Source organism: Palaemon carinicauda, chromosome 40, assembly GCF_036898095.1.
Source record: "Palaemon carinicauda isolate YSFRI2023 chromosome 40, ASM3689809v2, whole genome shotgun sequence".
Lineage (NCBI taxonomy): Eukaryota > Metazoa > Arthropoda > Malacostraca > Decapoda > Palaemonidae > Palaemon > Palaemon carinicauda.
The window spans coordinates 39,186,815-39,199,314 of NC_090764.1; the positions used below are offsets into that span (position 1 = coordinate 39,186,815).

General features: G+C 33.5%; 1 protein-coding gene and 1 long non-coding RNA gene across 2 annotated transcripts in view; one reads left to right on the forward strand and one right to left on the reverse strand.

Annotated features, from left to right (window-relative positions):
* LOC137631712 (uncharacterized) overlaps positions 1-9,255 on the forward strand; it is a 242,290-nt gene extending 233,035 nt beyond the window's left edge. Inside the window, exon 3 of the long non-coding RNA XR_011041937.1 lies at positions 9,106-9,255. This is a non-coding gene — a long non-coding RNA (uncharacterized lncRNA). The remainder of the gene's footprint in view (positions 1-9,105) is intronic.
* Positions 1-12,500, reverse strand: part of LOC137632019 (uncharacterized protein DKFZp434B061-like) — a 280,319-nt gene that overhangs the window by 197,861 nt on the left and 69,958 nt on the right. The gene's annotated exons all lie outside the window — the stretch shown is intronic.

Consider the following 12,500-nt stretch of genomic DNA (forward strand, 5'->3'; position numbering starts at 1 on the left):
CTCGGGATTAGTGATGGTATAGTTTTTGTTTTGAATAACTTTGAATATTGCCCTGTTCATTTGTAAAATCAATGTTTGACTTGTTTTACTGCAAATTTGACACGCTTGTTCTCCAAGTGATATTATCAAATCTGGCCGATTGGCTAATTGAAAATAAAAAATGGCTCCCATTTCTTTTTAAGAGGGCAGCTAAATGAGTTGCTCGAAGCATATGGTCTGCTTAGAAGTACTTGTAGTTGTTCTATTTGCATGATCTACATATGGAATCCTATGCTTTCAAACCTACTGAATTATGTTTCAATAAAAAATCATTTAAATTGAAAAATACAAATTGTAAAAAGGAAGAAATGTTGTGAACATTACACTTTCTTGGGGTAGCGTTACACCCTCTTTTAAACTTAAGAAACTGTTCTAAACATAAGAACACAAGTATTAGCTCTACTGCCAAGAACACCGTAGCTCATAGCTTAGTTTTCCATTAATAAGTAAGAAAGACTCTGTCTAGGGAACAGTTTGGCTATGAAATAGTGTGTGGATGATGATAGCAAGCAAAGCAAGTCGCGAGGGTGCCGAATCTTACATTCTCAGCCCCCTCTCTTTTATTACAAAAACATCCCAAGTGCGATTACTCTTTCGGCAATTTCTCTATTTACTCCATTTGTATGTATACCCAACAGCCATGAAGTATTTGTTTCAATGAACTAGTTGTTAAACAGTTCTAGGGAACGTCTAATGACTATAAACAAGCTATATCCATACCGTTTTCCCCAACATTCTTCTCTAGTGTTTTGGTTAAAATCAAGTCTATATAGGTAATGTGCAGAAATTTTTGCTGTAATATGATAATCTATTGAGAGCTTTTCTTAATGAATTTACATTGATAGATCCAAATTGGTTATCATCTATCATGCAAAATATCAGAAAATCATTTGCTTATAACTATAATTACCATATATTGTGAAGAATGATTTTGCCGATTAAGTAAATCACAAGTATATGGATCCTCATTTGTATTTTTTTAAGTTTTTTATTTATGTATTATTTTGAAAATCGTCCTATTTCTGAATACATAATCACTTATCTGTTATAAATAATCATGTCAAACTTCTTTAAAAATAAAAATGTTTATTATAGAATATGCATTTGGACCTTTGCATTCTTAAGATAATTTTTTTTCCACATTGTTATTTCCATGTTGCGGTATGAAGGGCCAATCTTGCATGGCTCTGTACCGTTCGTGTATCACACACGCTCGTACATTGTAGCGGTGTTTTTTTTTTTTTATCGATTTCCCCTTTTGTTGATAACCTAAATTTTTTTTATGTATTTTCCTATACCGTTGTGTTTGAATTTTTGTGCAGTTCTTGACTGGAACGGGTTGTATAATTACTATAGCTCCGACCAAATGTACTTCATTCGCATTCACAAGTCTCTCAGTTACAACCTAACTGGTTGCCGTTACAGTTCATTGCCTGAAAAGCAACAGTTACCTATAAGAGCTGTCTCCGTTGCAGAGAACTGTGTCATTTTGCTGAACGACTTTCGAGGAACGCTGCTTTTTTTTCTCTCCATTTTTGCCTATTGTTATTAAATGATAAGTGAGTCTGGCATATGTGCCTTAGACATTCTTCTTCTTCTTCTCCTTCTTCTTCTGGTAGTTAGTAAGGGAAATCGACCGACTGCCTTGACGGTCTTCAGGAGAAATCGATATCAAGTATATTAGACGGTGATGAGATACGGGTAACCACCTCACCTTTTATTCCCTTCAAAATGACAGAATCGCCTGTGAGAGACTGGTCCACCATCGGGCGTACGCCACGCGTCATCAAGATGTCAGTCAGTCAGGTGTTTTTTTTTTTCTTCTTTTTTTTTTCTAGTCCAGTTAATATTGATTTGGTAGTTATCCATTCAATGTCGAATAATGTTTATTTAATGTAGGATATACTCTATATAAGATATTTTCAATGTATAATCAATACCATCGTAGGCACGTACAGTAGGACGCAGGAATTCCCGGCACACCTCGCTTTGATGATTTGTACCCTAACGCACCCTTACTACACTGAGTATCGAAAGAGATAGTATAGGGAGAGATGAAAGTAGGGATGTAACAGTGTACCAAGAATTCATGTGTCCAACTGTACACATAGATGTATGCTTGCATAATGAATGAATGGTTAAAAGTATCCCTTATAGACCCGCAAGTACACAAAAGCATACATGGGTTTGTGTACAAATAAATAAACAAAATCGAGCTCGGATCTCATCTCACGCAGCAACAATTACTTGGGTCAAGTCATGAGGAAGAAAAATGGGACGTTGGATGTCACCCAATAAGACCGTGAACCCCATTGCATGAGAAAAACGACATCTAATTTGGTGTAAAGGGCGATGGATGGAAGTTATGGGCATTGGTCCACCAGCGAGAGAGAGAGAGAGAGAGAGAGAGAGAGAGAGAGAGAGAGAGAGAGAGGAGAGAGAGAGAGAGGAGACTTTCATCTTTTAAGCCATGGTAAGAATGATCATCAAAGATTCATATGTAATGTGGTTCGTTATGACAGAGACCCCCTCTGAGAGAGAGAGAGAGAGAGAGAGAGAGAGAGAGAGAGAGAGAGAGAGAGAGAGAGAGACTTATCTTTTAAGCCAAGGTAAGAATGATCGTCAAAGATTCATATGTAATGTGGGTTATTATAACTGAGACCCCCTCTTGTGAATACGGGAGGGTATAACGAGGAAAGAGAGAGAGAGAGAGAGAGAGAGAGAGAGAGAGAGAGAGAGAGAGAGAGAGAGAGAGACATTTGATTTAAAGTTCAGATTAAATAAAAATAATCCTCAGTCGCTAATTCTAATTCTGCGTGTGGTAATTCTATTCGGTTTTAGGATTTTAAAGATACTCCTATTTAAATATGATCCCCTTCAGGTAAGCAGAAAGATGTATCTGAATAAGTAGAAAAGTTCACAATGACGCGAGGCCTTTTAATCCAGGTCGTATATCCTGAATCAGTCAAGGAAAATGACGTCTTCTTATTTATATGCCAACGTCATTCAACAAGATAGGATGCAAATTGAAGGGTCGCTTTCAGGTAACGAGAATAAATAAGGGCTGGGGGAGAGAGAGAGAGAGAGAGAGAGAGAGAGAGAGAGAGAGAGAGAGAGAGAGAGAGAGAGAGAGAGAGAGAGAGAGTAGCGTTGAGGCGAAGAAGCTTAAAATCAAACATGGGTAAATTATTGTTATGGATATTTGATTTTAGATTTATTTTGATCGGCTTTGTTTTATTTAAAGACGAACGTGGAGGTCACATCAAAAGCGAAACGAACAAATGGAAGAGAAAAGACACAATATTGCGGTTTCCTAGCTCTACGGCTTTTCTTGTTTTTTGCACACTACCCTTAAATTCATAACTGTACTGTTTCCTCAAAATAACAGGCTTCGTGCTTTTTCTTTGCAATCCATGTACCAACACACCGAAATCTTATCTTAAGGATTACTATTTTCACATCCAGATTGGGTTTCTTCACCCAACTTACAATTTTTCGTTTCATTCCCACGCTCTTCTACTTCCCTGGGACGCTCTGCTGTAATACTTTCGGGGACCCGTCTTGCATAGCCAGTCATACCCGTATTAGCCACTGCATATAGTTTTAATTTTGATTTACATGAATATGTGCCCTTTCAGAATGAAAATACTTGTTTCATTTAGGTCAATACCTTTGCTAATAAATTTGACGTTGAAGTCTCTTTTCACAGTCCACAAGTCTAATGACACAAGTCTAAAATACGTTTCCTTATCTAAATGATTTTTTTTTCTGATTGGTTCCCAACGCTAGAGCACATTTCCAACAGCAGGAGCGAACGAAGTTGGCCTCTCTTGGAGTTGGGATTCTTGAAAGCTAAGTTTATAACTTCTAATAATAATAATAATAATAATAATAATAATAATAATAATAATAATAATAATAATAAGGAAACGAAAATTAACCATGTTGACTAAATTCCGAACAAAAAATATCAAAGCAGTCGTTCTTAACCTCTGTACTTTAAATTCTGAAAGCCAGTACAACATTTTAAATCATATTCTGACCTCTTTGTTGTGTTTTCCTGTAAATTTTCCCTTCATTAAATCAATGTTTGCCCAATATCTAAGGTGTTATAATCAAGATCAGTATTATTATTTGTCTCTTCTCTGTATTTTCCTGCTGAAAGAGCTATTAATTTTGCTTCCAAGACTATACCTATACTAAGCTCTGTCATTGAGCCGTTTTTGGTAATGAGAGGGTATACTAATCTTAAATGGGATCTCGTCAGCTATGACTTGCTTTCTTTAGAGCTGTTCGGAAGCTCTCATAACTAGGTCATAAGGCTAAGAACCGCTATTGGGGAATTTTGATAGTGTAATTTTATCATTTTTCGACGGTTTCCTCTTGTATTGTAATGCTTATAAAATCCTTGACAAATCAAACTAATATGATTTTTCTCTATGGTATGCTCTTACATCTTGTTTCGTTAGATGCGCAGGTCTCCCTATGCAGACATTTTTTTCTATTAACCTTTGTTTTTTGATGGGGACCTCCTCCGTTTTGATATATAATTATTTTTGGCTTAGAAATAGGTAAACGAATAAACCTAGATGTGATAAGGTTTGCTTGGGAAGAGGGTTATCTGTATCCATTCGAGGCCGCTGAGCCATTGCTGTTTGAATATTGACACAGCAATGGCTGATCCCACCAAATTTCACGCCCATATTGAGCAGTAATATGCCTAGCCATTAATATTCTTATTGCATAGAGTTATTACTAGGGTTGAAAATAACTAGTACAATATCCAACAAGCAATTTAGATTTATTTCATTTCTCTTGAGAGGTTGTTTTGCTGTTCTTTTGTAGATATTACTTATGCATTGCTCCAAAGTGATTCTCGGTTGCATGTCGTCCATGTTATTGTTGGTACGCTTCATAAATCCACTGGTACTGTTGCATGATCGTTTAAACAAAGGTCAACATATTTAGAAAGCAGATTTATATATAGTTCAATGTTACCCAAATACTGAAACGAATTAATTTAAGAATCGGCTCGGTTAAACTTTACTTTTAACTTGAAATTAGTTTGGACAATCAGTATTTTCTCCATTCACCTTGAGAAATTATATACACCTCTAATTTAATGTGCAAATATATAACAGTTATATCTAGATTTTCAGTGATAACCAATTTTGTATTTAATTGATTATTTTCGATAAATATTTCTCTTAAGTAAGTAGTTATGCACTCATGTTTTTAAATCAGAAAAATAGGATTGTTTAGAGATCCATAATATTGCATTTATTTTCACTCTGTAGATACCACGCTACTGATATTCGCTTAGCATTAAATGAAGGATGATTTCTCCCTCTCAAGGGAGTCAGTTTCCGAAATTAATCATTGGCCCATGTAATTGATTTGGTGTCAGCCAAGGATTCAAGATGACACGTTAATTACGTGCTAGCGAGCGCTACAAAATTCCAGTGAACTGTAGATGAAAGAAACTTATGAGATGAACGAAATATTGTAAATGAGGAAGGGAATTTAAGAAATGTTATCCTTCAGTGGTGTATAGAATTTCTGGAAATATGTAAAAAATCTGTAAAGGTTTCTTTCTGGTGAAACTTCTGTAAACGAACGTTGGTGATAGTACATCATTATTTCAAGGCTTTCCATCTGATCCCTTTGTTGTCAATGATACTAACGATAACATTTTTACTACTTTGATACTGACTTGGAAAAATTTTCTCACTGGTTTATTCAATTAAAGTGGTGATAATCTTCAAGTTTTTTTTTTCAGGCTTCGTTTAAGTTTTTATCTCTTATAAATCGCTTTGAATACATGTAAAATGGACGTGTCAGTACAGAAATCATCATCCCCGTCCTGAAATATTGAATAATTTAGGATAAGGTAATATTTCTTAAATGCTGACTTTGTTTTGTCATTCAGGTTGGATTATTTTTCGAAATTAGAGACAATATTTTCACGACAATCGATTTAAGTGTAACCGGAGATTATAGGGTACTTCATACATTGGTCACTACTGAGGTTTTGTGGGATAGATATCCTATGATAGCAGTCAGATTGTTTTGTATATATTCAGGTTGGGAAAATGTAGGAATTAACATTAATTGGGAATACCTTAGCAACTCAAGAAATGCGGATGACATAGTTCTTTTTATTGAATCATGGGAGGAATTACAAAAGATGATAGGAGATTTGAAATTTTTTTTAGAAAAGTAAGACTGAAAATGAATATGAGTAAAGCTAAGATAATATCCAATGAAAATGCAGAAACAGCTAATGAAGGATATGAACGAACCTCTAGAGATTGTTAACGAATATACGTACTTAGGTGACACTATGCTACGCATGAGCTGTTTAGATGGCATCTTGAAACCTTGTGATTCGTATAGGATGACGGTTTGGGCAATTGGTGCGAAGTGTAGAATTTAGCAATATAACAGAGTAAGTATATCCATAGGACGTAAGACTGAAATTAAAAGATTGGTAAACAATATGAGATTATGAAAAGTAAAATGCCATTTTATCTAAAAAGAAAAGTGTTAAATGAGATGGCCCTATCAGTATTAACTTATGTATCAGAAAATTGGAGCCTTAGTAACGCCTTAGAACATAAACTAGTTACAACTCAAAGAGCTATGGAGAGAATAATGATGGTATTAACAATAAGCGACAGTAAAAGAGCAACGTAGATGTGAGAGCAAACTAAAGTAGACGATATTCTAGCAACAAGAAAATGAAATGAACATGGGCAGGACATTTAATGAATGTCAAATAGATCCACAAAAAGAATAACAGAATGGGTTCCCAGAGATTGCAAACAAACCAGGGGAAGGAAGGGAAGACGATTGATTAACGAGCTGTAAAAAATTGCCGGTATAAACAGCGTTAGAAAGGCCTAAAAACAGACGGTAGTGGAAGGACATATAAGGTCTTTTTTGCAGTGGATTAACTACGGGTGATATATATATATATATATATATATATATATATATATATATATATATATATATATATATATATACATATATGTTATGCATGTGTATATTTATATTTGTATATGTACGAGTATGCATGTACAGTATATAGAGCTAATGTCTTAAAACACGCCTCTGTTTATAGCTTTCTAGTCCGTTTTCCTGTTCGATTGCTGATGTAAGTACTTTTTCTTTTACATTTTAACAACACATTATACAAATGTGGTAGAAGCACCTATTTTATCTTTTTAACCAAGCATTTTTTCCATATATTATAAAGAAATCCCTTATCTGGCTTACAGAGAAAGAAATATGTCCCTATTCCCATTTTTGTCATTTTGACAGAGCTATTATTCATGCATTATAAACGAGTCTTCATTTTCCCTCATCTCTGCTATAAATTTCTCTTACTTTATTTTTGTCAAACCTTTTAAGGTTTAAAGGTCGATCATGAATGGCAGAGGCAAGGAACAGTGACAATATTCTTGTATGATAATGCCCTAGATACTGACTATATATACATTTGATCAGCGCTCAAGGCCCCTCTCCACCCAAAATAGGACCAATTAGGGCCAGGCAATAGCTGTTGATGACTCGGCAGGAAGACCTAGAAGCTGGCCCACCCCCCATCAATAGAACACAAGGACGGGGAGGTAGCAGATACTACCAGGAACTATCGAGCTCGAGCGAGTCTCGAACTCCTGTCCTGCAGAATACCAGACAGTGACGATTCCAATGGGCTAGCAAAACCCTATTCAATTTTTTGTGGAACTGTTATTAGCTCATTGTCTCATACGAAGTTCGTAGATTAGAAGAGCATTATAACCATTGTTTGATTTTTCATAATTTTACCAGCCAATTGAAGGTAAAATATATACTACCCGGAAAAAAAAAACATATTGATTGTTAATGATTTATGTTGTGTTTCCCATATTTTCCATTACCTATTACGCTTTGCTTATAGAGAGCATATTTTAGTGACTTTTATTCATAATCGTCCCATAAAGCTTTTCTGTTAAATATTGAATTGTTGTATTTACTACGTCAAGTCTAGTTATCAGCCCTTATATATTTGATATTATCGTTTTTGGACTTGAGTATTATATCTATCTAATATATATATATATATATATATATATATATATATATATATATATATATATATATATATATATATATATATATATATATATATATAGCTGAGTCGGTAGGGTCCCTGCCAGCATGGTTTCTAGCCGTACAGGTGGTGGTTCGAATCACCACCCGGCCAGAAGCTGTTACCATAAAATGAATTCCAAGTGGATATGTATTCCCAAGATAGAATTCGGTATTAAATGCAATTCGTGGTTGATATTTACATTAATTAAAATCACGTGTGCTTGTGATATATGTTCATATATATATATATATATATATATATATATATATATATATATATATATATATATATATATGATATATATATGCATATATATATATATGCAGATAAATAAATAAATATATATATATATATATATATATATATATATATATATATATATATATATATATATATATATATATGTGTGTGTGTGTGTGTGTGTGTGTGTGGGGGTGTGGGTGTGGGTGTGTGTGTGTGTCTTGGTGTGCGTGTGATTATACATTTATGTTTAAACGCATATCCGTTGTCATTAATTCTATTTTCTTTGTCTTTGTATTTATTTCTTATTGGTGTAGATTTTAGAATATATTTTTTTTGCCTTAGAAACAATTATATAACTGTCATTGGTTTTATTTGCTTATTTTTTAGAAAGAAGGCGATTATATTGAATATTTATATATTATTAGAGATCAAGATAAAGTTTCTTTTCAGCAATTGAAAATTCGAACATTTTGCTAGTAGCTGTTCCAGTCATTTACAGTGATAATAATCATAATTACAGTTCTAGGTTATTAAATGTAAGACGTCTAGATTTTTGTGCATAATATATTTGCACTTTAAAAGCTATCTGTAGAGTTTCCCTTTTTTTGTACACGCATGATTTCTAGAAGCACTTGTCATCTTTGGATATGATTTTGATAAAGATTTTATTTTTTATTTTGCAGAGTTTATCCAAATGCGGGAAAGTACACCAGGTTATTGGTAAGTAAGATGATTAAAGTTATTAATTTTTATATTTCTTATAATGATGTATTCGCTATACATTTATTTATTCTTCCTTTCTTGTTCTAAGAAGTTTTAAAATCACAAATGCATTTTATTGAAAATAACCCAGATTTGGACAGACTTACTCTTTATTGTATTGTGTAATCTTGTATTTTTAGCATATAGTTAATTTAAGATTAGGCGGTTGTTGTGAAAATAACTTGGATTTTATTGTTATTTTTTTTTTCCCAATTAACACACACCGACAATCATAATATACATTTAGGTATTTATGACAAGGTTCAAAAGCCATTTCAAGTGTTGCTGCGAAAATTCGAAAATATATAGTATTATGCAAAGTTTTTTATTTATGATTTAAATTATATATATATATATATATATATATATATATATATATATATATATATATATATATATATATACACAGTGTTTTTATATATACAGTGTATATATATACAATATATAAATATCTATATATATATATATATATATATATATATATATATATATATATATATGTGTGTGTGTGTGTGTGTGTGTGTGTGTGTGTGTGTGTGTGTGTGTATAAGCCATAAACCTTTTTAATATCGATTTAGCTTTTCGACGTAATCACGACTCATAGGAAATTCTCCTTTTTTAGGGAAAATACATCTGCCTTGCCAAGGCTTCGATCCATGGTACAGACTAGAAGTAAAGGTAGGCGGTTAACTTGACCATCACCTATAAAAAGAGATGAGAGTTGATAGCGCTTGTGCCGTATATATTTTCGCTGAATTTGGGATTTGTACTTGGAATAGAAATCAAACCATCTCAGCCATTATAGCTGATTGGTAGATTCGTAACATTTGTCGGTTTATGATAATTTCATAACTAATACTTGTGTAATTCACCCCTTCCCTTCTTCATCTCTGAATACATGTCCACTTTTGCTATCTGTTTCGATTTTTCTTCAAAGTGTCTGAGTTCTTCTGCCGTCAGTGCTGTGTCATGGTCCACCACCAACTCTTCAACATAATTTTTGATCACTTTAAAGCCTATGAACTTAAATATAGAAAGAATGTTCTCGGCCACAAGGCCTGGTTCAGGTTAAGAACCATCAAAGTCCCTCCCATCTGAGAGATGTAACTTTACTTTGATAAAGGAAATCTCCCTTGACAACCCTTCTTTGTGTCTGGAGCGTGGCCAGGTGCATTGTCCATGACGAGGAAGGCCCTAGGTGGCAACTGTTTCTCTTAGAATCATTTTCTCTTTATGGTTCCAAACTCTTTATGCATCCACTCAATGAAGAGCTGCCTAGTTGCCCAGGTTTTATTGTTGACCATACATTTCATGCGTAGGTGGTCCTTTATCATGTTGTTCTTGAAAATTCTGTTTTTTTTTTTCTCTCACCTATCATTCAAAGGGTTGTGCCCCCGGCAACATTTGTTCTTCATAGATGATGGAAGTCCTCCTTGTGATTTTCTTATAAAAGAGACCAGTTTTGTGACAGCTGAAAACTTGTTGGGAACACCTTGTATTTATACATACTGTACAGTACATATACTGTATATATAGTACATAATACACACACACATAATCTGTATATATAGATGCTTGTGTGTACAGTATGTCAGTATGTGCATATACAGGATGTCCATAAAGTCTATTTACAATTTTGAAAATATATTGCACAAGTAAATGAGCTGACCAATATATTGTAATTATTACAAAATGAGTAGATTTTCAAGTTCAATTACCTCATTTAATAGACCCCTATATGAGAACCATTAGGTACGTGAAACTCATTAATAAGGTTCTCGATTTCTTGCTAATGGTAGCTATGGCATTAGTGATCTTTTGCTTGAGATCAATGATGTTCTTCAATATATCCTCATAGATAGAACACTAGGTGAGTGATATCTGGTGAACGAGCGTGTCCTGGAATTGGCCAGTCCCTCACAAAAGCTCGTCTGGAAATGTTTGATTTAGGAAACCACGACCATGCAGTCACCTATATGGTGGTGCACCATCTTGGTAGAAAATGATTATTAGTTGAAGACCAACTAGTTTTGATGCTACATATTTAGCCAAAAGGTCAGGGTAAACATGCAGTAATTGATGTCGCCGGGAAGAAAATAGAATTAATGATTAGATTGCACATAATCTCATACCACGCATCCAAATTGGAGCTATTTCAGTGAAGTTCCTTAGCCGCATGGGTATGTTCTGATCCCCGTATTCTCACATTATATGTAAGGACTTTCTCTGAAACATGAAATTTGCTCATCACTTGCATATCTTGGTTGAGGAACGTTCCAGCCTAAGAAATCCATTCCAGAATGTTAACTGCAAACTCTTCGTTTTGGATTACCATTCGACTCGAGGGCCTATATGTGTTGCATGTTGTATTTGTACAATTGCAAGTTCTTGTTTAGGATTTTGTGCACTGGTGAACGAGATTGCTGTAAGCTTCTGGCAGTAGTATGGATGAACTTTGTAGGAGAACAATCACTTGTCTTACACGATCGATGTTTCGTTCAGATGTTCTTGGTTATCCACTCCTCTCTTTATTCAGCAGTGTCCCTGTCTCCATAAATTTCTTGTGCCATGCACGAACTGACGGACGTGACAATGGTTCTCTTCCTTACATAGGTCTGTAGTTTTGCGTAGTCCGTGTACCAGATTTTGTTTCAGTAAACCATGAGACATATTGTGCCTTTTCTTGAGGGTACACATTTTTGGGGTTTATTTAACGGTACCTATTTTGTAAGCAGGTTATCAGAAATACGCAAATGCAATGTTATTAAAATTTTGGTAACCTTTGATTACATAGAACAAATTTGATTAAGATTTTGCATCAATTGCCTTTGTAATATATTTTTGATATTTTAAATAGACTACACTGTATATATAGATATATATATATATATATATATATATATATATATATATATATATATATATATATATATATATATATATATATGTGTGTGTGTGTGTGTGTATTATATATATATATATATATATATATATATATATATATATATATATATATATATACCGGTATATATATACTCTATATATATATATATATATATATATATATATATATATATATATATACATACATACATATATGTGTATATATGTATATATGATACATATGTATGTATACATAACTAAATATATAATATATATTTGTGTATGTATATATGCATAATTATATATGTTTATATACATACATGTGTGTATGTATTTATGTATATAAATACGTGTGTGGAAATCCGATGAACATAAAATATGTATTATAGCTACGCAGGGCAAAGGAAAATGACTTCATTGAAGTTAGTACTTT